This window comes from Triturus cristatus, chromosome 3_1, assembly GCF_964204655.1.
Source record: "Triturus cristatus chromosome 3_1, aTriCri1.1, whole genome shotgun sequence".
Classification (NCBI taxonomy): Eukaryota; Metazoa; Chordata; class Amphibia; order Caudata; family Salamandridae; genus Triturus; species Triturus cristatus.
In genome coordinates, this window is record NC_140583.1 from 494,137,193 (window position 1) to 494,158,944 (window position 21,752).

Consider the following 21,752-nt stretch of genomic DNA (forward strand, 5'->3'; position numbering starts at 1 on the left):
TCCCAGAAGGCTGTTTTATGCCCCCAGATGGGCGGGTCAACTGTCCCAAGCGTCCTGGGACTTGTAGTTCCGGTGAATAAAACCATGAATGGTGCACAAATATTCTGCCCTTTTCAAGCCCACAGATGGGCCATCGCTTTTCAGGTCCGCTTTAATCCCTGGTCAGTGCTTCCACAAAGACGGCTGGCATTATCCTGCCGAGTGGCCCCCTCTCATCCCGGGGTGGTGCTGCTCGACGGCTGGACCGCCGCCAAAAATGAATGCTCCCTTGCCTTGTCCCAAAGATTGAGCTGCACTCCAACACAAGACCAAAGGTGGCAAGCCTTTATTTCAGAGTACAAGCGGCATACTGAAAACGATTACAATGTAGCAGCCATAGACGCGACCAGCCTGACGCGTTTCGAGGGTGTGTGTCCCTCTTCCTCAGAGGCAATCGCGCTTAGGAGGTGCTCCGGTTCCAGTCCCAGAAGGCTGTTTTACGCCCCCAGATGGGCGGGTCAACTGTCCCAAGCGTCCTGGGACTTGTAGTTCCGGTGAATAAAACCATGAATGGTGCACAAATATTCTGCCCTTTTCAAGCCCACAGATGGGCCATCGCTTTTCAGGTCCGCTTTAATCCCTGGTCAGTGCTTCCACAAAGACGGCTGGCATTATCCTGCCGAGTGGCCCCCTCTCATCCCGGGGTGGTGCTGCTCGACGGCTGGACCGCCGCCAAAAATTAATGCTCCCTTGCCTTGTCCCAAAGATTGAGCTGCACTCCAACACAAGACAAAAGTTGGCAAGCCTTTATTTCAGAGTACAAGCGGCATACTGAAAATGATTACAATGTAGCAGCCATAGACGCGACCAGCCTGACGCGTTTCGAGGGTGTGTGTCCCTCTTCCTCAGAGGCAATCGCGCTTAGGAGGTGCTCCGGTTCCAGTCCCAGAAGGCTGTTTTACGCCCCCAGATGGGCGGGTCAACTGTCCCAAGCGTCCTGGGACTTGTAGTTCCGGTGAATAAAACCATGAATGGTGCACAAATATTCTGCCCTTTTCAAGCCCACAGATGGGCCATCGCTTTTCAGGTCCACTTTAATCCCTGGTCAGTGCTTCCACAAAGACGGCTGGCATTATCCTGCCGAGTGGCCCCCTCTCATCCCGGGGTGGTGCTGCTCGACGGCTGGACCGCCGCCAAAAAAGAATGCTCCCTTGCCTTGTCCCAAAGATTGAGCTGCACTCCAACACAAGACCAAAGGTGGCAAGCCTTTATTTCAGAGTACAAGCGGCATACTGAAAACGATTACAATGTAGCAGCCATAGACGCGACCAGCCTGACGCGTTTCGAGGGTGTGCGTCCCTCTTCCTCAGAGGCAATCGCGCTTAGGAGGTGCCCCGGTTCCAGTCCCAGAAGGCTGTTTTACGCCCCCAGATGGGCGGGTCAACTGTCCCAAGCGTCCTGGGACTTGTAGTTCCGGTGAATAAAACCATGAATGGTGCACAAATATTCTGCCCTTTTCAAGCCCACAGATGGGCCATCGCTTTTCAGGTCCGCTTTAATCCCTGGTCAGTGCTTCCACAAAGACGGCTGGCATTATCCTGCCGAGTGGCCCCCTCTCATCCCGGGGTGGTGCTGCTCGACGGCTGGACAGCCGCCAAAAATGAATGCTCCCTTGCCTTGTCCCAAAGATTGAGCTGCACTCCAACACAAGACCAAAGGTGGCAAGCCTTTATTTCAGAGTACAAGCGGCATACTGAAAACGATTACAATGTAGCAGCCATAGACGCGACCAGCCTGACGCGTTTCGAGGGTGTGTGTCCCTCTTCCTCAGAGGCAATCGCGCTTAGGAGGTGCTCCGGTTCCAGTCCCAGAAGGCTGTTTTACGCCCCCAGATGGGCGGGTCAACTGTCCCAAGCGTCCTGGGACTTGTAGTTCCGGTGAATAAAACCATGAATGGTGCACAAATATTCTGCCCTTTTCAAGCCCACAGATGGGCCATCGCTTTTCAGGTCCGCTTTAATCCCTGGTCAGTGCTTCCACAAAGACGGCTGGCATTATCCTGCCGAGTGGCCCCCTCTCATCCCGGGGTGGTGCTGCTCGACGGCTGGACCGCCGCCAAAAATGAATGCTCCCTTGCCTTGTCCCAAAGATTGAGCTGCACTCCAACACAAGACCAAAGGTGGCAAGCCTTTATTTCAGAGTACAAGCGGCATACTGAAAACGATTACAATGTAGCAGCCATAGACGCGACCAGCCTGACGCGTTTCGAGGGTGTGTGTCCCTCTTCCTCAGAGGCAATCGCGCTTAGGAGGTGCTCCGGTTCCAGTCCCAGAAGGCTGTTTTACGCCCCCAGATGGGCGGGTCAACTGTCCCAAGCGTCCTGGGACTTGTAGTTCCGGTGAATAAAACCATGAATGGTGCACAAATATTCTGCCCTTTTCAAGCCCACAGATGGGCCATCGCTTTTCAGGTCCGCTTTAATCCCTGGTCAGTGCTTCCACAAAGACGGCTGGCATTATCCTGCCGAGTGGCCCCCTCTCATCCTGGGGTGGTGCTGCTCGACGGCTGGACCGCTGCCAAAAATGAATGCTCCCTTGCCTTGTCCCAAAGATTGAGCTGCACTCCAACACAAGACCAAAGGTGGCAAGCCTTTATTTCAGAGTACAAGCGGCATACTGAAAACGATTACAATGTAGCAGCCATAGACGCGACCAGCCTGACGCGTTTCGAGGGTGTGTGTCCCTCTTCCTCAGAGGCAATCGCGCTTAGGAGGTGCTCCGGTTCCAGTCCCAGAAGGCTGTTTTACGCCCCCAGATGGGCGGGTCAACTGTCCCAAGCGTCCTGGGACTTGTAGTTCCGGTGAATAAAACCATGAATGGTGCACAAATATTCTGCCCTTTTCAAGCCCACAGATGGGCCATCGCTTTTCAGGTCCGCTTTAATCCCTGGTCAGTGCTTCCACAAAGACGGCTGGCATTATCCTGCCGAGTGGCCCCCTCTCATCCCGGGGTGGTGCTGCTCGACGGCTGGACCGCCGCCAAAAAAGAATGCTCCCTTGCCTTGTCCCAAAGATTGAGCTGCACTCCAACACAAGACCAAAGGTGGCAAGCCTTTATTTCAGAGTACAAGCGGCATACTGAAAACGATTACAATGTAGCAGCCATAGACGCGACCAGCCTGACGCGTTTCGAGGGTGTGCGTCCCTCTTCCTCAGAGGCAATCGCGCTTAGGAGGTGCCCCGGTTCCAGTCCCAGAAGGCTGTTTTACGCCCCCAGATGGGCGGGTCAACTGTCCCAAGCGTCCTGGGACTTGTAGTTCCGGTGAATAAAACCATGAATGGTGCACAAATATTCTGCCCTTTTCAAGCCCACAGATGGGCCATCGCTTTTCAGGTCCGCTTTAATCCCTGGTCAGTGCTTCCACAAAGACGGCTGGCATTATCCTGCCGAGTGGCCCCCTCTCATCCCGGGGTGGTGCTGCTCGACGGCTGGACAGCCGCCAAAAATGAATGCTCCCTTGCCTTGTCCCAAAGATTGAGCTGCACTCCAACACAAGACCAAAGGTGGCAAGCCTTTATTTCAGAGTACAAGCGGCATACTGAAAACGATTACAATGTAGCAGCCATAGACGCGACCAGCCTGACGCGTTTCGAGGGTGTGTGTCCCTCTTCCTCAGAGGCAATCGCGCTTAGGAGGTGCTCCGGTTCCAGTCCCAGAAGGCTGTTTTACGCCCCCAGATGGGCGGGTCAACTGTCCCAAGCGTCCTGGGACTTGTAGTTCCGGTGAATAAAACCATGAATGGTGCACAAATATTCTGCCCTTTTCAAGCCCACAGATGGGCCATCGCTTTTCAGGTCCGCTTTAATCCCTGGTCAGTGCTTCCACAAAGACGGCTGGCATTATCCTGCCGAGTGGCCCCCTCTCATCCCGGGGTGGTGCTGCTCGACGGCTGGACCGCCGCCAAAAATGAATGCTCCCTTGCCTTGTCCCAAAGATTGAGCTGCACTCCAACACAAGACCAAAGGTGGCAAGCCTTTATTTCAGAGTACAAGCGGCATACTGAAAACGATTACAATGTAGCAGCCATAGACGCGACCAGCCTGACGCGTTTCGAGGGTGTGTGTCCCTCTTCCTCAGAGGCAATCGCGCTTAGGAGGTGCTCCGGTTCCAGTCCCAGAAGGCTGTTTTACGCCCCCAGATGGGCGGGTCAACTGTCCCAAGCGTCCTGGGACTTGTAGTTCCGGTGAATAAAACCATGAATGGTGCACAAATATTCTGCCCTTTTCAAGCCCACAGATGGGCCATCGCTTTTCAGGTCCGCTTTAATCCCTGGTCAGTGCTTCCACAAAGACGGCTGGCATTATCCTGCCGAGTGGCCCCCTCTCATCCCGGGGTGGTGCTGCTCGACGGCTGGACCGCCGCCAAAAATGAATGCTCCCTTGCCTTGTCCCAAAGATTGAGCTGCACTCCAACACAAGACCAAAGGTGGCAAGCCTTTATTTCAGAGTACAAGCGGCATACTGAAAACGATTACAATGTAGCAGCCGTAGACGCGACCAGCCTGACGCGTTTCGAGGGTGTGTGTCCCTCTTCCTCAGAGGCAATCGCGCTTAGGAGGTGCTCCAGTTCCAGTCCCAGAAGGCTGTTTTACGCCCCCAGATGGGCGGGTCAACTGTCCCAAGTGTCCTGGGACTTGTAGTTCCGGTGAATAAAACCATGAATGGTGCACAAATATTCTGCCCTTTTCAAGCCCACAGATGGGCCATCGCTTTTCAGGTCCGCTTTAATCCCTGGTCAGTGCTTCCACAAAGACGGCTGGCATTATCCTGCCGAGTGGCCCCCTCTCATCCCGGGGTGGTGCTGCTCGACGGCTGGACCGCCACCAAAAATGAATGCTCCCTTGCCTTGTCCCAAAGATTGAGCTGCACTCCAACACAAGACCAAAGGTGGCAAGCCTTTATTTCAGAGTACAAGCGGCATATTGAAAACGATTACAATGTAGCAGCCATAGACGCGACCAGCCTGACGCGTTTCGAGGGTGTGTGTTCCTCGACCTCAGAGGCAATCGCGCTTAGGAGGTGCTCCGGTTCCAGTCCCAGAAGGCTGTTTTACGCCCCCAGATGGGCGGGTCAACTGTCCCAAGCGTCCTGGGACTTGTAGTTCCGGTGAATAAAACCATGAATGGTGCACAAATATTCTGCCCTTTTCAAGCCCACAGATGGGCCATCGCTTTTCAGGTCCGCTTTAATCCCTGGTCAGTGCTTCCACAAAGACGGCTGGCATTATCCTGCCGAGTGGCCCCCTCTCATCCCGTGGTGGTGCTGCTCGACGGCTGGACCGCCGCCAAAAATGAATGCTCCCTTGCCTTGTCCCAAAGATTGAGCTGCACTCCAACACAAGACCAAAGGTGGCAAGCCTTTATTTCAGAGTACAAGCGGCATACTGAAAACGATTACAATATAGCAGCCATAGACGCGACCAGCCTGACGCGTTTCGAGGGTGTGTGTCCCTCTTCCTCAGAGACAATCGCGCTTAGGAGGTGCTCCGGTTCCAGTCCCAGAAGGCTGTTTTACGCCCCCAGATGGGCGGGTCAACTGTCCCAAGCGTCCTGGGACTTGTAGTTCCGGTGAATAAAACCATGTTTTTGGCGGCGGTCCAGCCGTCGAGCAGCACCACCCCGGGATGAGAGGGGGCCACTCGGCAGGATAATGCCAGCCGTCTTTGTGGAAGCACTGACCAGGGATTAAAGCGGACCTGAAAAGCGATGGCCCATCTGTGGGCTTGAAAAGGGCAGAATATTTGTGCACCATTCATGGTTTTATTCACCGGAACTACAAGTCCCAGGACGCTTGGGACAGTTGACCCGCCCATCTGGGGGCGTAAAACAGCCTTCTGGGACTGGAACCGGAGCACCTCCTAAGCGCGATTGCCTCTGAGGAAGAGGGACACACACCCTCGAAACGCGTCAGGCTGGTCGCGTCTATGGCTGCTACATTGTAATCGTTTTCAGTATGCCGCTTGTACTCTGAAATAAAGGCTTGCCACCTTTGGTCTTGTGTTGGAGTGCAGCTCAATCTTTGGGACAAGGCAAGGGAGCATTCATTTTTGGCAGCGGTCCAGCCGTCGAGCAGCACCACCCCAGGATGAGAGGGGGCCACTCGGCAGGATAATGCCAGCCGTCTTTGTGGAAGCACTGACCAGGGATTAAAGCGGACCTGAAAAGCGATGGCCCATCTGTGGGCTTGAAAAGGGCAGAATATTTGTGCACCATTCATGGTTTTATTCACCGGAACTACAAGTCCCAGGACGCTTGGGACAGTTGACCCGCCCATCTGGGGGCGTAAAACAGCCTTCTGGGACTGGAACCGGAGCACCTCCTAAGCGCGATTGCCTCTGAGGAAGAGGGACACACACCCTCGAAACGCGTCAGGCTGGTCGCGTCTATGGCTGCTACATTGTAATCGTTTTCAGTATGCCGCTTGTACTCTGAAATAAAGGCTTGCCACCTTTGGTCTTGTGTTGGAGTGCAGCTCAATCTTTGGGACAAGGCAAGGGAGCATTCTTTTTTGGCGGCGGTCCAGCCGTCGAGCAGCACCACCCCGGGATGAGAGGGGGCCACTCGGCAGGATAATGCCAGCCGTCTTTGTGGAAGCACTGACCAGGGATTAAAGCGGACCTGAAAAGCGATGGCCCATCTGTAGGCTTGAAAAGGGCAGAATATTTGTGCACCATTTATGGTTTTATTCACCGGAACTACAAGTCCCAGGACGCTTGGGACAGTTGACCCGCCCATCTGGGGGCGTAAAACAGCCTTCTGGGACTGGAACCGGAGCACCTCCTAAGCGCGATTGCCTCTGAGGAAGAGGGACACACACCCTCGAAACGCGTCAGGCTGGTCGCGTCTATGGCTGCTACATTGTAATCGTTTTCAGTATGCCGCTTGTACTCTGAAATAAAGGCTTGCCACCTTTGGTCTTGTGTTGGAGTGCAGCTCAATCTTTGGGACAAGGCAAGGGAGCATTCATTTTTGGCGGCGGTCCAGCCGTCGAGCAGCACCACCCCGGGATGAGAGGGGGCCACTCGGCAGGATAATGCCAGCCGTCTTTGTGGAAGCACTGACCAGGGATTAAAGCGGACCTGAAAAGCGATGGCCCATCTGTGGGCTTGAAAAGGGCAGAATATTTGTGCACCATTCATGGTTTTATTCACCGGAACTACAAGTCCCAGGACGCTTGGGACAGTTGACCCGCCCATCTGGGGGCGTAAAACAGCCTTCTGGGACTGGAACCGGAGCACCTCCTAAGCGCGATTGCCTCTGAGGAAGAGGGACACACACCCTTGAAACGCGTCAGGCTGGTCGCGTCTATGGCTGCTACATTGTAATCGTTTTCAGTATGCCGCTTGTACTCTGAAATAAAGGCTTGCCACCTTTGGTCTTGTGTTGGAGTGCAGCTCAATCTTTGGGACAAGGCAAGGGAGCATTCATTTTTGGCAGCGGTCCAGCCGTCGAGCAGCACCACCCCAGGATGAGAGGGGGCCACTCGGCAGGATAATGCCAGCCGTCTTTGTGAAAGCACTGACCAGGGATTAAAGCGGACCTGAAAAGCGATGGCCCATCTGTGGGCTTGAAAAGGGCAGAATATTTGTGCACCATTCATGGTTTTATTCACCGGAACTACAAGTCCCAGGACGCTTGGGACAGTTGACCCGCCCATCTGGGGGCGTAAAACAGCCTTCTGGGACTGGAACCGGAGCACCTCCTAAGCGCGATTGCCTCTGAGGAAGAGGGACACACACCCTCGAAACGCGTCAGGCTGGTCGCGTCTATGGCTGCTACATTGTAATCGTTTTCAGTATGCCGCTTGTACTCTGAAATAAAGGCTTGCCACCTTTGGTCTTGTGTTGGAGTGCAGCTCAATCTTTGGGACAAGGCAAGGGAGCATTCTTTTTTGGCGGCGGTCCAGCCGTCGAGCAGCACCACCCCGGGATGAGAGGGGGCCACTCGGCAGGATAATGCCAGCCGTCTTTGTGGAAGCACTGACCAGGGATTAAAGCGGACCTGAAAAGCGATGGCCCATCTGTAGGCTTGAAAAGGGCAGAATATTTGTGCACCATTTATGGTTTTATTCACCGGAACTACAAGTCCCAGGACGCTTGGGACAGTTGACCCGCCCATCTGGGGGCGTAAAACAGCCTTCTGGGACTGGAACCGGAGCACCTCCTAAGCGCGATTGCCTCTGAGGAAGAGGGACACACACCCTCGAAACGCGTCAGGCTGGTCGCGTCTATGGCTGCTACATTGTAATCGTTTTCAGTATGCCGCTTGTACTCTGAAATAAAGGCTTGCCACCTTTGGTCTTGTGTTGGAGTGCAGCTCAATCTTTGGGACAAGGCAAGGGAGCATTCATTTTTGGCGGCGGTCCAGCCGTCGAGCAGCACCACCCCGGGATGAGAGGGGGCCACTCGGCAGGATAATGCCAGCCGTCTTTGTGGAAGCACTGACCAGGGATTAAAGCGGACCTGAAAAGCGATGGCCCATCTGTGGGCTTGAAAACGGCAGAATATTTGTGCACCATTCATGGTTTTATTCACCGGAACTACAAGTCCCAGGACGCTTGGGACAGTTGACCCGCCCATCTGGGGGCGTAAAACAGCCTTCTGGGACTGGAACCGGAGCACCTCCTAAGCGCGATTGCCTCTGAGGAAGAGGGACACACACCCTTGAAACGCGTCAGGCTGGTCGCGTCTATGGCTGCTACATTGTAATCGTTTTCAGTATGCCGCTTGTACTCTGAAATAAAGGCTTGCCACCTTTGGTCTTGTGTTGGAGTGCAGCTCAATCTTTGGGACAAGGCAAGGGAGCATTCATTTTTGGCGGCGGTCCAGCCGTCGAGCAGCACCACCCCGGGATGAGAGGGGGCCACTCGGCAGGATAATGCCAGCCGCCTTTGTGGAAGCACTGACCAGGGATTAAAGCGGACCTGAAAAGCGATGGCCCATCTGTGGGCTTGAAAAGGGCAGAATATTTGTGCACCATTCATGGTTTTATTCACCGGAACTACAAGTCCCAGGACGCTTGGGACAGTTGACCCGCCCATCTGGGGGCGTAAAACAGCCTTCTGGGACTGGAACCGGAGCACCTCCTAAGCGCGATTGCCTCTGAGGAAGAGGGACACACACCCTCGAAACGCGTCAGGCTGGTCGCGTCTATGGCTGCTACATTGTAATCGTTTTCAGTATGCCGCTTGTACTCTGAAATAAAGGCTTGCCACCTTTGGTCTTGTGTTGGAGTGCAGCTCAATCTTTGGGACAAGGCAAGGGAGCATTCATATATATATATATATATATATATATTATCTACTGGCGGTCGCCAGTAGATAGTTATAGTTAGGACCGTGTTTCCATAGGAAATCTGCAACATTCTATTTGGAATAACTTTGGCGCCGGTTGACGAATCCTCGCGAAATTTTCAAAATAGGTGGGGCGCTCCGCTCCGCTCCTACCCTGAAAGTCTCCGGGGGATTCGTCAAGCGGGGGCTGAGGAAAAAGGTGGGTCCCAAAACGCGTTTTCCCCATACAATTTTCCATAGGGAGCTTTAGTCCAAGGTTACAGCCCGAACGGCTGAACAGAATTACTTGAAATTTGGCAAAGAGGTAGTCCTCAGGTCAGGCATGTGCCTTTTGCATATATGGTGTCAATATGTTCAGTAGTTCCTGAGAAAATCAAAAGTAAAATCACATACATATCTGGGCGGAGCCTAACCACACATCTCATCATGAGATCTGATTGGCTGTCAGTACTTCATCCAAGAAGTGTTGGCAGCCATCTTGGGACAAATATACATGATAGCACCTCATTAAAAAGCATTGCAGTTAATAGAAGGTTTTAAGACTTTAGTTACATTATAAATCATTTGTTGATGGTACCATACTCATTTTAGGAATTGTGGTGTGTTCTAAGGTGATTTTACCATGTGAAAAAGCCTTCTGCTGTGATATCACGAACCATGTTTGAGAGAAAACTATTTTCTCATACTTTTCCCACAGAGGTTTGGAAGGTGATCTATAAGCTAAACTGAGAGCATATTTTCTGTAAATTCACATTATCTTTCTCAGTCATGTAAGAATGAAGTCTGACATTCTCAGTAAAACATGTACATCCAACAAGGGCAGAGACTGTCAGTTGATTCCTTTGTGTTCTACTGCAGCTTCCCAGAGTGCTCTAAAGAACAACTAGAGCGCTAACAGTCTTACTTATGACAAAAGTATGGCACACCTGAAGCCATCTTGATTGGAATAAAGTGGTAACACTTAAAACATTTAATTTAGAAAGGAACAAAATGAGGGGGTTCATTTTGCCATATAAATTATGATTAGTGCTGCAGAAAGAAAAACTAGGGCACATTTTGACTTCTGAAATCCTCATTTATTTCATAAAAACATTCTGACATGCAGAGTGAAACATGCACTTTGAATACCAGCAGCAGACTTGCCTGGTGAGCAGTAGCTTTACTACAGTGATCTAATGATCAACTAGAGTGCTAACATTCAGAATTTATGGAAAATGTGTGACACATCTGAATGCCTTCTTGATGGAATCAAAGTAAAAAACTGAAAGTATTTCCTACTGACGAGACTGCAGTAAATGAGGAAATTAGGAAACTTCATAACAAATAAATCTCCCAAGATGGCCACCAGAGACAAAAGAGCCCAAATGTAGCCCAAATATCACCCAGATGTAGCCCAAGTATAGCCCAATGACAGAATGTCCCAGAGTGTTCTTAAGAACAACTAGTGCGCTTACTGTCTTACTTATGACAAAAGTATGGCACACCTGAAGCCATCTTGATTGGAATAAACTGGTAACACTTAAAACATTTAATTTAAAAAGGAACACAATGAGGGGGTTCATTTTGCCATAGAAATTATGATTAGTGCTGAAGAAAGAAAAATTAGGGCACATTTTGAGTGACTTCTCAAATCCTCTTCTATTTCATTAAAAAATTCTGATATGCAGACTGAAACATGCACTTCTAATACTAGCAGCAGACTTCTGTGGTGAGCAGTAGCTTTACTACAGTAATCTAATGAGCAACTAGAGTGCTAACATTCAGAATTTATGGCATATGTGTGACATATCTGAATACATTCTTGATGGAATCAAAGTAAAAAACTGAAAGCATTTCCTACTGAGGTGACTGCAGTAAATGAGGAAATTAGGAAACTTCATAACAAATAAATCTCCTAAAATGGCCACCATAGACAAAAGAGCCCAAATGTAGCCCACATATCACCCAGATGTAGCCCAAATGTAGCCCAATGACAGAAGTGTGCAAAACACTTATTTTTTGTGTATTTGCAGTTTTATATAGTGCAGACTTGTCAGGTATTGGAGTGCTTTACATGAACATTGGTTACCTCACACAAGATCAAATTCATTTTGGTTGTAGACATGGGGAGATTAAGTGATTTGACCAGAATCACAGAATGTTGAGCTGAAGCAGAAACTCCAACCTGGATCCCCAGTTGCAAAGTCTGCAGCTCTGGAAGTAACACCACACCCTCTCCCCTTGGATGCAACATTTAATCAAGTGGTCAACTGGATAAAAAAACTAAGATTACAAATAATTTAAAAGTTCTTTGTCGCTATTTTAAAACTCAGAAAATATGTCCTCATTTTAGTTTTTTAGAGCACTAACCATAATTTTGATGCAAATAAGACCCTCTCATATATGTAATTTCTAAAGGAAATGCTCTAGGCATTACAGTTTTGATTACATCAAGATGACGTCAGGCATTCCACACTTTTGTAATAAATATAGAATGTTAGCAATCTAGTTGTTCATTGGGATACTGTTGAGAGGCAGAGGCCAGGGGCACGGACTCTGAAAATTGAAGGCAGGTAGGAGAGTGCAGAGGCAACAATTTGACCACACTAGGCAGGCAGGAAGGGTAGTGGCAGCACAACAGACTATGGAGGGCAGTGGAAAGGGGGGCAGGGGCAACAAACCAACAATACAGGACTGGCAAGAGAGGCTGTGGCAATATAATAGACCATTGTGGGCAGAAGGAAGAGGCAGTGGTCATACAACCATACATGCCAACAGACCCGTTTCAGCCAGGAAACGTCCAATGTTTTTAAGCTCAAATGGGCTTTACTTGATCTGTTTCCTGTCTACAATCTTCTCTTTTTCAATGTAACTCAAAGGCAAAAATCAATACCCCAGTTTTATTTCAAAATCTCCCTCTTACCAAGTTCAAAATGTTCGCAAGTATGGTACATTGGATCATGGTAGGCAGGAGGAATTGGGGTAGGGACATGGACTCGGATAACAGAGGACAGGAGGGGCATTGAGAGGTGCACCAAACTGACCATACAGGGCAGGCATCAGGGTTTGCAGCAGCACAATACACCACACAGGGCATGCGGGACCGGAGTGCAGCACAACAATCCATAGAAAGCAATAGGGAGGGGACAGGACCATGCACATGGACAACAGACAACAGAGGGAAAAGAGGCATTGGTAGCTAGCTGACCATAATGGACAGACAGGAGAGAAAGCTGCAGCATAACAGACCATAAAGGGCAGGAGGGACGGATCAGGGGCATTACAATGGAACCGACAAGCCAGGAGGGAGGGAATAGGGGTCTGCACATGGAAACAGAGGGCTGGGGGCAAGGGGGCAGGGCAGGAGCAGCAAGATGACCATGGAGGTCAGGCAGGATGGGCACTAGAAACAAGACACACCATGGAGAGCAACAGTGAGACTATGATGGCATACACACAGACCATGGAGGGAAGGTGGGAGGGGGTCAGGAGCAGCTAGCTGACCACACAGGGAAGGTGGTAGGGGCCATGGCAGCACAGAAGACCATGCATGGCAAGCGGGAGGGTTAGTGGCAGCACAATGGCTATGATGGGCAAGAAGGAGGGTGCAGGGGCATGCACAAAGGACCATGGAGGATAGAAGGTAGGGTCAGGACCTGGGCACAGACAAGAGAGTTCAGGGGAAGGGGCCTCACAACAGACCGCGCGGGGCAGGCAGGAGGAGCAGTTGCAGCACAACAGACCAGGGAGGGCAGAAGGGTGTGGCAGTAAAATGGACCATGGAGGACAGGAGGAAGGGGATAGGGGCATGGCATGTGGACAGGCAGTGTGGAGGTGGCAGGGACAGGTTACAGTCATCTGACAATGCTAGGCAGGTGGTAGGGGAGTGGCAGCTCAACAGAACACTCAGAGTAGATAGGAGTGGCAGGTCCATGGAACATGGTGGTCAAAAAGGGTGGAGCAGGGGCATGCACAAAGACATCGGAGGGCAGGGGGAAGGAGAATAGGGGCAGCAAGCAAAGCACAGAGGCTAAGCAGGAGGTCAATGATGGGCCATAGAATTGGGCAATGGAGGGCAGGATGAGTGGACTGGTACATCATGCTAAATGCAGGGCAGTGGCAGCAGATCAGACCATGCATAGCAGGAGGGAGGAGGCTAGTCCATGGATTCAGACAACTGAGGATAGGGAGGAGGTGGATGGGGCAGCAAGCTAACTGTTCATAGAAGGTGGGTATTAGGCACTTTATTGTTTTTAAAATGTGTGTCTGTGCGAACTACTTAAAATATGAACAAGTATGCAGCATAATCTCACTTTTATTCAAGAAGAAGAGGACGTTTGGGACTGTGACTCCGGGCTCACTTGGCAGAAACATCCCCTGACCCTCCACCCCCATCGCAAAATGTAATGCCCGTGAAAAGGTTCGGTGGACGCAGTGTTATATAGAACATAGTCCTGAGAGCACGATTGAAAATGAAAACTAGATATAGTATATGGTATAAACTATGCACCAAAAAGTGTGATATAAGATGAACCGGGGCGTGAAATATAATATACAATACATTGTGCGCAATGAAAGATTCATTGGAGAGCACGAGATAGCACAGGCACTAGCGCTTGCTATGTGATATGCGCCTTGGAGTGTAATATGCACAGGGCAGTGTTGTGTAACCTAAGTAGTCTCTAAAGTTGTAATATAAAATATGGGCTGGGTAGTGTAACATTGCATATGCAATGTGACAAAGATATGGATCCCAGATTGTAATATGTATGGCATAGCGCTGTGCTTTATAACATAGGCATCGAGGAAGGCACGTTAGATGGGGCAATATAACCCGTGCGAAGGCAAGTGTGGCATGACATATTCACGGGGTGGTGTTATAGTGCACATGGGCTAGAGAGTGTCATAGCATACGCACTAGCTGGTGGAATACAACACAGAGGTGTCTGGCACTCGGCGGGCACTGGTGGGTGTAACACAGCATTGGGCTCAGCCAGGAGCACGCTGTGACTCTCAAGTGAGGTTTGTCTCCTTTCCAGAGAGTAAAATAAAAAGTATTACACATCCGGCGGTGGATGTGTGTTTTATTAACCGTGAGGGGGTTTCTTGCATAGTTTGGTCTAATTTTTGTCGAATCCCCTTTGAATGGCTTGGTGTGCATGTGTATTAAATGTGCCCGTCAATAGCTACCCATGTTTGTATAAATAAACGACAAGGGTGTCTACTTGGAGAGTACCCACCAGCGGGGGCGCCGGGATTAGGCACGGTAGGGTGTCAGACATGTCAGAGCTTCACTAGCGGTGTGAATACATTCTACGTGGATTCATTGTATGCATAGTCGCCTTTTAATGAATATCACGCAAATCGTCATTGTGATAGGTACATACGGTTTGTCTAGCATGTCCTAGGTGTTTCTATAAATATATATATATTTTTTTAAAATAAAAAACAAAGGGGATGGGGTCCCCGGGGCCATAAGTGGCCTGAGGAGGCGGGCAACATAGCCCCCCTCCTAAAGAATACATTTTTTTTAAAAAGGCCATGACCTGGGGGTTGGGGTCCCCGGGGCCGATTAAGGCCTTGGGAGGGCCAAATTAATTTTTTTTCAACAAAAAAATTAGGGGTCCCCAGGGCTAATAAATTAGAAAAAGAAAGGGGGCCACACAGCCCTCCTTCTTAAAAATAAATAAATAAAAGACCGGCATCGCACCGGAGGCCACGCCCCCTCCTTGCAGTACTGAATAGGTTGTTGTAACTGGTATTGGTATGTCCATTGTTTTGAAAATTTTAATTTCTATTTTTGAATGTGTGTATCAAAGGTTATATTAGGGGGAGAGGAGGTCTGCCACTCTATCACAAGGATGATGTCATCAGTGATGTCATCAGTGATGTCATGAGTGATGTCACTGACCATGTCATGAGTGATGTAATATGTGACGTCATCAGCAGTGCATTGCGGGCGCGCGAGTTATAGTTAGCTGAACTAACTATAACGGGGGAATTTCTATGGTTTTGTACGAGTGAAAAGTCCAGCTAACTATAACGCCCCTGAAACCTATGGTTTTTTCAGTGAATATATATATATATATATATATGTTTTTTTATTGAAGAAAACTGGGAAGAAGGAATTGGCTTCAGACGTGAAGGTTTAACGGGGAGCAAAAAGAATAATTAACAACAGTGATTATTCACAGTATTAAGGTATGCAGCCATGAACAACATCTTTACAGCCATGGGCATCAGGCAGTTGCCACAGTGGGTGACCATCTCAGATAAATTGTAGCAGAGAGCTGGAACAGTTATGACAGCCACATTCAAGTTATTTTATTATGAAATAATCAACAAAGCCCTCCAAATGTGTTGTATTTTGTTACCTTAGTTTTGAAGGTAGCAAACGTTAGAACAAGACTGTAAAACTAACAGGCAATAACTGATTCTGAGAGCCCCGTTTAAATACAGATTTAGCAAGATTTCAAGCCCTACCTTTGTTAACATTTTATGCGGCTTGACCAGGATCGACTCTATGCAGGAAACAAATCTAAGGGCAGTGCTGGAAAACCCATCCCGTAGTGAAACTGTAAAATATTAAGAAGGTGAGCAGGGTCACAGAAAAAAACAATCTACTCAAAACTTTAAAATACTATTAAAATGTAAAGAAAGAACATAGTGTTTCTATGTGCTGTCCCCCAATGTCATCACTCAGTCCTACGCAGTGGGAACATACACAAGCAAAGACTGCCGTGGCAGCACACAGGCACTCACACAAGCACAGGCAATCCCTGCCTGGGGCCAGGCAGCAGGCTTTCTGAGGCAAGGCTAGGCGGATCTCAGCTGATAGTTCCTGAGGTTGTTTACCACTCCACGGCTTGCTGGGTCCAGGGTAGAGTGCAATAAGGACTCGAGGAGAGCAGATCTGGAATTTCCCTTCACAGCCTCTGCTTGATTTGAATCGTCTTTCCACTTTCATCACTTCTTACCCTCAATGAGATTCTTGTGATGTACTGTTACTTAGTCTTTCCTGATTTTCTCTTTCTCATGTTACTGTTGCCCTGACCACCTATATGTATTAATGTAATACCTTGACTTGTTTCATCTTATATACTGTTTCTACAGTGCTCTGAAACCCCTTTGGAGTCATGTTCATGCTTTATAAAACCCTTCAAATAATAATAAAGTAATAAATAGGCGGTTCCTGCTGAGGGGTACCACTGTGGTAGGCGATGACTTAAGAGAGATGAAAGATGGAAGCTTCTGTAATCCGGAGGGTCCAGCGTTTTCCGACAAAGACCTCTCTCTCTTCATGGGACCTGCTGACTCTGGATGTGCCCTCTCTGGGCCTCGCTTGCTTTAGAGTCCTGTACTGGTCCAAGTGCTCAGTAGTGTGAGGCTGTCTCCTCGGCCACTTGTGCTGGCAGTGCTGCTGTTCATACTTGGACCCTCTGTGGCAGCTGCCCTTCTTGGCAAAGTCTGGGCACAGCTGGGTGTGATTCTCCTTACACTTTTCAGCCATGGGACAGACAGTAGCCCTTCAAGAAATCCTGGAAAATCTCAGCCTTCTTAGACACTTACTCTTTGGCTGTAGGGGCAGTTGTTATTGCTACAGATGCCTCTCAGGAAGAAAGAGCAAACAGGAATCTTGTCTTTGGAAACCTCGTGGGGAAAGGAGCATGTCCCATCAGTCTTCTTACAAAAACCTGTTGCACGCGGCCACTTTTTCAGGGTCATGGATGTAGGGGCAGCTCTCTTCTAAGTTATGCTTTCCAAAGCGGTTGTAGTACATACAGTACTCCTTTTTCTTCTCCTTCTTCTGCTTGGCGGATAATCGCCAGACTATGCTGAACAGCGCGACCTTCAATGTGGTGGCTGCGGCTAGCTGTTGCTGATCTGCTTGAAGAGGTTGGGGAAATGTAACTGGGGCTGTTTGGAGAAGCATCAAAGCGTCCTAATCGGGCGAAGTACTTGTTGCTGGTGTTAATGGTTGGACTGGTGTGCTTGGGTAATTTGTTGTCAGACACCCTGTACATCACTCCTCCAATTCAGCGCATTCCGCTGCACTTCCAGCACTACTGCTGCAGCTGGTTAGGTTTACCAGTTGGAGAGATCTTGCGCATGCGATTTGCCAACAACCACCTCGCTGCTTCGAGCTTCCGTTCCTTCCACAAAAGAGTAAGGCTGAGAGAGGCCGCCGCGGAGCCAGAAGGGAGGGCCGCGGAGCTCCGCTTCACGATCTTGTAGCAGGTCTTTATCACTCTAGTGCTGCGGGGACTTTGGAATGCCTGAGGGCTGCAGCCTTTTCTTTTAAGCGACTACTGCTTCAAGACAGGCAAAGGACGCAGTTTGTGCTTACTGATTTGGACCAGCCCCATAGGAGAGATGTTCTTCTCTGTCTGCATCTTTGAAGGTGTACTCCCTCTGAGACAGTAGCAACCTTTAATGCTATCCTGTGGTAGTGAGTTGCTTTTCTTATCTGTCGGGGAACTAGTAAAGCTTTTCCTATCGATGATTTTGGTGCGACTTTTCATTTTGTATTCAGGATGTGCAGAATCACCAAATGATTTGGTAAAGCTAGAAGCAGCCGCCTTGGCTGGCACATGCAGAATAGATCCACCACGCCCTCGCTGAACCTCCGCTTGCCACCTGAACTTGGATTTGCATGGTATGAAGGACTGCACAGCAGTGGCTGCTTTCCACTTGTACTTGTTGCCAGATGCCCCGCCTTTTGGAGGTGTAGTGGTTTTCTTTGACTTGGCGTGCGCATCGCCTTTTGGCAACACCTTTGGTGTAAGTGTCTTCTGAGGACCAACTGGTGCATTTTTGACACTTTCAGGAGTTGTTGGACTTGACGATTTTCTTACTGTCTGTGTCCTTCGCACAGAGTTCCCCACCCAGCTGTATTTCATTTTCCTACATTTAAATAGCTTTCCAGAGGGTGTGGGGTTAACACTTCTCTGGGAACTGAAAATCTTATGAGCTGTTACCAGTCTCGTTTATAGAGGGTAAACAGTGGTAGCAGGAGCAGCAATCAGAGTGGAGCTGCTGGGCGCCATGAGATCTCCACAGCTTCTCACGTTTTGTGGCGACAGGACCAGGGTGGCTGGTTTTCTCGCTGGAGAGGTCCAAAGCAGCTCTTGTGCAGGAAAAGATTTTTGTAGCTTGTTCGATAAAGCCAAAGCAACTTTACTGCAAGTTTAGATTAGTTCAGAAGTCCACTCTGTTACACTGTTCCCTGACCTTGTGGCCTTTACAAATGAAGTTGAAGAGTTGCTGGTCTCTCTGACTGCAGTTTCAGACAAGCTTGTTTCCTTTGGCCTTCTGCTTCAACCCGACTTTGTCGCTTTGATAGAAGCACAGCTCTGGGAGAAGGCTTTCCTGGGCTCTTTACTGCCAACAGTTGGGGTCCTGGTCACAACAGTTTGAGAAATTGGGGTCCCTGGCTTTACTTGTCCTTCACTGCCATCAGTTTGGGTCCTGGTCATAATGGTTCGAGAAACCGAAGTCCCTGAGTTCACAGTGGAGAGAACCTTCTGTGCTGTATGTACATCAGTTACTTGTTTATTAGAAGCAGTGTTAGTCCAAACAGGCTGATATATTTCAGAGCCTAGTTTGTTCTTCACAGTTAAAGTCTCAGACCACTTAGGAAGGATCATCTTTGGGTCAGGCTTCTGAGCAAGGCCTTGTAAGGTGCTGGAAGAAGCATTAGGTACATTCACGTCCCCGGGGGGACTGGTAGTTACTTGATGTTTATTCACTAAAGTGTACTTTTTCCTCCAGGCATTTCTTGGATTACGTGAATACTGCTACTGATGCTACTGAGACGGCAGTAAATTCTGCTGGTGTTGTAGGTGTAGATGAAACTGAGGTGGTTTTTGCTGCAGGTTATGTTGTTGATCTACCTGCTTCTTCTGCTCTGTTGGACTCGGCTGATGTGGCATCTTCTGCTGCAGCACTTGTGGCTGCTGTGGCATTGGTTTCTGTTGCTGGACCTCAGGCTGTAGGAGTTGTGGTGCCTTCTGCTGTTGTGGTTTCTGTTGCTGTGGCTGTTGTAGCGTATTCAGCTGCTGGAGTTGTTGCTGGTAATCTCTCTGATATGGCCCAGTAGGCGACATCTGCTGGAGCAGGGTTTTCTACTTAAACCCAAACATCAGTTTATATTTGTGTATGTCATAATTAAAATTACTAATGATTAATTATTAAGTACTAAGTTTTGTCGAGTTTTTTATTAACCAACCTTATTAATGAAAGAACTATACGTGGGAATGCAATTGCATGGCTAAATTAATAAGTGAACTAAGTTGATGAGCAAATTAATTAAATAAGTGTGGCTTATGTGATTTTTGTTATGTGATTGCGCTTTAAAATAATATGCTTTAATGCCTTTTTTATGTTGCAAATGGCTAGATAAATACATACACATAAGGGTATTAGTGGGAATTAACACTGTATAATCAATACAATGTGGTAACGTTATTTTGTGTTTCTTTTTAATTAAGTTGTCCATTGTGGCCTGCTAAGAAAATGGCCGACATCTACAGCCTGCATTTGAGTAGATGAAATATGAAGAGAGGCTTCGCTGATTGTGACCTCGGCCTCTGCCTAAACTAAAAGTTATGAAAAAAGATGACAAGTCTGGGATGACCGCCAGTTATCCTTGGTAGAGAACATTTGTCACAAATGAACATTTTTGATAAACTTGTGGTGGCTTCACTGCGAGTGATACAATTCTGGAGAAAGACATCCGTGAATGTTACGAATTAGTTTTGGACTTCCTTTTTCTTGTTTTGAATTTCGAGATATCCGAGAGCGGAGATTCTTCTAAATGTTGCAAGCTGACATCTTTTCCTGCTTAACGGATGTTTTAGAGCTGTGTTTGTAACTTTTAATATGTAAATTTTAGTATAAATATTACTAGACTAGAGAGGGTCTGTGGCTACTTCTTCCTGAACTTATGCTCAGAAGACCGATGCTGACCGAGAGGACGGTGACTCTACATGACAACTCGAGAGACTTTAATTCTTTACTGAGAGACCTGTCCTGACTTAGAGAACGACATTTAGCCAGAATAGGTAAATATGAGAATAATGATTTTGCAATTGAATGACTTTTCATATGAATTAATTTAGATAAAAATAATTCTTGTTTGAATTACAGTGTCGGGTGATCATTTCTTTGTCATGTTATTGAGATTTCAGATGTGTTTAAATTGTTTTTATCAAGACTCAAAATAATTCAATTTGGTTGCATTGACCTCAAATTAGGTGCAGATTGATTAAAGAGTTCTCGCTTATATTTAGTGTGGATAGAGTAATAGAATGAATGTTGGTGTAATGGGCCCCACCAGCGTATGATGAGTGTATGTGCGCATGACTGTGAAATTACTTTGTCCGTGGAAGTAGGGAGAATTTATAAGCTTTGATCTGCAGCAGTTTCCTGGTAGCAGTATGATGGTTTTGATTATTATTTTGATCTGATAGATTGCTTGTACATAGGCTTTTGGATTTATTGATTGATGTTGATATATGTACTAACACTATATGTTGAAGTCATCGTATTGAGTTATATGTAGTGTGTATGGCTTCTGGGACGTAGGGAGTCGGTGACAGTTCCGTAGTAGGGCAGAGGGAAGTAAGTGCTGCTCACGGGAAAGGCGGGATTGTTGGCCCTGTACGAATGCAGGGAAAAGTGTGTGACAATTGACGTTGGACGTCGCATTGTCTGGGTTCGATTCAGTGACATCGTCGTGTGTTACTACTAGAGATATATTTTCTGTATAAGAGAAGTGTGTATGGTTGCGAAGGTTATCTGTGAAGTTCTGGTCTTAGGTAGAGGGATGTGCTACTGTGTCAACGAAAGTAATAATTCCGTAGTAGAGCAGAGGTAAGCGCTGTTCTAGAGAGAAGCGGGATTCTCGTGAGAAAGGTCTTTTCTATTCTGTGGTAAGCGGAGCAGACAATGGAGATGTTTATATGTTGTAACTAATAGATTTGTAGTATTTGAAACAGAGTCTACCAAGAAGGTTTTGTAAAGGAGGGGTAGACGAGTCGAGTGACAGGAGTAGAAGCGACTGCAGCGACTGCTGACGTCAGAAAGACTGCGCTGTGTTTGGACAGTGGGTTAGAACAGTGAAAGCACTGTGATTGGTGCGTTGGTGTGAGCCGCGCAGGGATTGGAAGGAGTACAGGGTGACGTAGACGCTCTGGGATTGGTGCGTTAGTGTGGGTCACGCTGTTATTGGAAAAAAGATCGTACAGTTGTAGAAAGGACTAGAGGGTTGTGGTAAACGCAAAAATGTATTACCAAACAGAGGAAAAGAAAAAGAAATCCTTGTTCAGTAAAATTAAAAAATGGTTTGACAAGGATAAGGATATAGTAACTAGAGAAGGTGAGTTACTACCTCCGACAAGAACCCCTGCATCCTTCATGGTTGCGAAATATGGGTATCATACCT

General features: G+C 48.3%; 1 pseudogene; it reads right to left on the reverse strand.

Annotated features, from left to right (window-relative positions):
• Positions 1–16,447: 16,447 nt before the first annotated feature.
• Positions 16,448–19,413, reverse strand: LOC146860459 (uncharacterized; annotated as a pseudogene).
• Between the last annotated feature and the right edge of the window lie 2,339 nt (positions 19,414–21,752).